Source organism: Lathyrus oleraceus, chromosome 1 (genome assembly GCF_024323335.1).
Source record: "Lathyrus oleraceus cultivar Zhongwan6 chromosome 1, CAAS_Psat_ZW6_1.0, whole genome shotgun sequence".
In the NCBI taxonomy this organism is placed as follows: domain Eukaryota; kingdom Viridiplantae; phylum Streptophyta; class Magnoliopsida; order Fabales; family Fabaceae; genus Lathyrus; species Lathyrus oleraceus.
In genome coordinates, this window is record NC_066579.1 from 409,036,950 (window position 1) to 409,041,325 (window position 4,376).

The window sequence follows — 4,376 nt, forward strand, 5'->3', positions numbered from 1 at the left end:
CCTTATAAAAATTCGGCGCGTTCCCTTTTTCAGCCATTTCTTTGACTTCCTCTGACCTAAAACACATGTTAATCCTTTTCCAAAATATCATATTATTAAGAAGATATTCCTGAATTCTCATAAATCTCATTTGTTGATAAACTTGTAAAACTTACTAAGTTTGTTACTCATAAACACTAAAAGATTAACAAATTTAATGTAAACTTAAGGATAAAATATAGTAAAATGGTGACTAACCATGCATCGACTTCATGGGTCTTTTTCCTTCATCTTACTATAACCTTTACATTTTATTTTATGTTGATTATGTCACCAAGTATGTTGAAGTTATAGTTTGAATGGCTAATTGTGACCATCGATGAGGGAAATATTTTTTCAATTAAAATATCTTGAAAGTGTGTTGGAAAAAATACAACATGAAACACAATGTGTCAACTCCCTATCACCCTCAAACTTATGGAAAGGTTGAAGTGTCTAATCGACAACTGAAACAAATCTTAGAGAAGATTGTGGCCACTTAAAAGAATGATTAAACAAAGAATTTAATGAAGCTCTTTGGGCATATAGAACAAATTTTAAAACTCATTTGGGGTTGTCATCATATCAGTTGGTTTATGATAAAGTATGACATTTATAGTGGAGCTTGAGCATAAGGCCTATTAGGCAGTCAAGTTCTTAAATTTTACTGAAAATTCTTGCTGGAAGGAAGAGGTTGTTGAAATTGAATGAGTTGGAAGAGATGAGGCTGCAAGCATATGAGAATGTGGTTCTTTACAAATAAATTATGTAATGGTACCATGACAATAATTTGGTGACGTAAGAATTTCATTTGGGACAACTTGTTTTGTTGCTCAATTCAAGGTTGAAGTTATTCTCTGGGAAACTCAAATCTAAATGGTCATGTTTGTTTGTAGTCAAAGAGGTATCATCTTATGGAACTGTGGTCATATTTGTTAAATGGTCATATTTGTTATACACACAGAGGCATAGTTTTTTGGCACTCTAAGCTTTTTCAAGCCACCTTATATTGAAATTGTCTGTTGTTAAACCCCTTTTGAGCCTTATAACATTTGTGTTGGATGATATAGCCACATTATAAGCCTATTGACTTGAAATATTAATTTTTCCACCCTATTTAGAGTTAGATAAAAAAAATATTTTTCCTTGTTATTGTAAATGCTTAATTTTGGGTTTGCTCTTAGAACTAGCAACCTATAAAGCTTGAGATTGGGGTACTAGATAACTTGTTTATAGAAAAATTATAAAAACAAACGTTAAAATGACTTCTTCAAAAAAATAGAATAAGTTGTTTTTTAGTACTCTTGATATGGTTCTTTAGTACCCTCAACCTCTAACTTAAGATACTTATAAGAATCTCTTGGGCCTAGCTATTAAGCTCAAAGAGAGTAATACCCACTCTCAAGATAATGAGATGTGAGTAGTCAACTCTCTATATTGTTCAGGAGAACATGGTTTCCCATTTTTTAAATTTCGATCTCGTACAATTATGGATATAGGGACACATCACCTTGTGTTTTCATAGAAGGTAGATGATATAGGAAATGGGTACCACAACTAAATGACGGGTGGTCGTTCCAATAAATGGACGGCTAGGAAGCTGGCAGGGACAAAGTATTACATCACCTCTCCTTAGAGACCTCCATATGCCTCTTGTACATCTTTTTACAAATACACCAATACATAGTCCTTCAAACACGGACGTTTGGAAAGGTCAAAGTGATTTAGCCTAATCACCTCTTCTCATTTGGTGAGTCCCTCAAGTGTACCTAGGGTGATTCCCTCATGCTTATCTAAGGCAGCTTTCCTAGGCGTAGACTGGGGTAAACTTACAGGTGTTAATGGGAAGATTTTGTTTAGTTTCATTTGCTATATTTTTTTGTTTTCACTAACACTATCTTATAGCAAAACATAGTTATTACCGACTATATTGGTATGTCTCTATAACTCTTGTATCCGACTTTATAATATTGTATATGTTTGTTCTAGAGTTGTGCTTTGGTTTACTTATTTTGTCCTTACTTTACTCATTCATCTCCAGCATATGTTTTGATTGTTCTTCTTTGTATTTAAGTTTTTTTAAATATGTGTTACTAATTATGTGCATTTGAGCATCTGTATATTTTTTCATGCATTATTTATGATTATTAATGCATTCCTTTACATATTAGTTTGTGATCACTTAATTGTTTGTTGTTAAATGTTGGTGTTGCATGTCTATTTGGATTTTGTTGAATGTAGCATGATTATCTTCGTGTTTTGTATCTGATCTTTGTTGTTATATATTCTTCTTAGATGTTTAGCTCATGTGTTCATTGGGAATTATTTGTTTGTAGTTGGTTAATTATTTTTTAGATGCATTTTGATCTATCTCTTTTTGATGTTGTCCAAGGGGTAGAAATTGTAATGTGAGTCTAGCATTGCTTTATGTGTTTTATGTTGTGGTTTGTGCACAATGTTTCAGGGGGAGCACAAGTGTTTTTGCTTTTTGCTCAAGGTCGACTCAATTCCAAATGAAAGCTTGTCAAGCATCAAAAAGAGGGAGAATATAGTTGCATGTCCCTAATACATTCAGGGGGAGTATCCCAATACAGTGATTTTGTTACTTGTCTTATCGATTTCATTCTCATTTACTTTCGATTATTAAGTCTCCTTCATAATTGCACATCTAAATCAAGTTTGAATCGATTCATTTTTTTTAGTATGCATAAACCAATTGTTATATTCGAGTTTTTATCGTGATGGTTTAAGTAATTTGTATGAGTTGGTGAAAAAGAACCATAGGTGATATCAACTCAAGTCATGTGGAAAGTGAAATCTTAAACAATTTTGAAAATTTGAGATTTCTTGTGTGTGATTCGAATCACTCACAATCCATGATTTGAATCAACAAGATGGGATGCAAAACAAGAAAATTTGGGTGTCTGTGATTCAAATCACAAGAATGGACCTTATTTGAATCATGTTACTTTGTGATCCGAATCACAATTTGTACATGATTCATATCACAAACTTTTTAGTTGTCACTGCAATGTCTGATTTGAATCAGGCTTAACACATTATTCGAATCATGAACATGTGTGACTCATATCACAGTCAAATCACGGGATTTCATTATGAGATCTTGTTTCACACTACTTGCTCACTTAATTCAAATCATGAAATACACTTGACTAGAATCTAACTAACTTTTCCGTCCATTTTTGTGCTTAATCTGAAGCACATATAAAAGTTTTTTGTCATCTCATTTCCAATATAACAATTTTGTGAATCTTATAATCAACATTGTGATTTTCTATGAAAACCAACTCCCTCTCACTTTTGAAAGTTCAAACACTCTTGCAACCATTTTTCTTTCCTCTTCAAATACTTTTTTATTTCAGATCATGATCATGAGAGATCTGTAATTTGATTGAAAGAAACGTTGTCTTGAAACTAATTGTTCTTGAATATTGTTGAGAATTTCAGGTAGCTTTCAAGATTGAGGTTGTTGTCATTGGTGTTGAAAAATTTCAGTGAAAAGAAGAAGGTTTTTCTCTCCAGATTTCCTTGATAGTGATTGTGTGGAAGACTACGGACAAGGAGAAGTTCCTCTCAAATCTTCGGACAATTCATCACTAAAAGAATTGGTAGGATCAAAGGGTTGCTACACATGAAGGCTTGAAGCAGATTGATGATAATGGAAGATTCAAGAAGCGTTAATCGAATAAAGATTATGCATAAGAGTTTGAAATTACGTAGTATATAAGTCAAGATTCAGATAGGAGAATTTACATTTCTCAACATTATTGTGGATTGGTGATTGTATGAACTCTTTCAAATATTTGTCAAATAAAAGATGATAGTGCAGGTTCCAATGGGAAGCCATTAAAGAGTCCACATAGGCAAAGCGAGGACGAACGCTGAAGCACTATAAATCTCGGTGTCATCCATCTCCCTTACTCTTGCATTTAATTTTCGTAGTATTTGCATGCTTAGGTATTTCAATTCTAGCGTAGTATATCATTTATTCTATTGGTAGCAATTTATCACCTAAGCTTAGATTTTATTAGAATTTAATACCTTATCGGGCTGAATTGGTGATTAAATTCTGAGAAATAATTGAGGTTAGAATTCATTAACATTGAATAGTTGTATAAACACATCTCGTGGATTATACAACTGAATCAATTGAATACTTTATATATCATCACATATTCATCTTTGGAGTTTGTGAATCGATTTAGTATTAACGTGATCAAATTTCGAAAAGTATAATTTTTACATTTTCGCTTCAAACCTTCCGCGCGCAACTTTTGAAAATCTCTGATATTCAGTTTTTGAAAAAACGGTTGAATTTTTTTTATAAAGGTCTATTC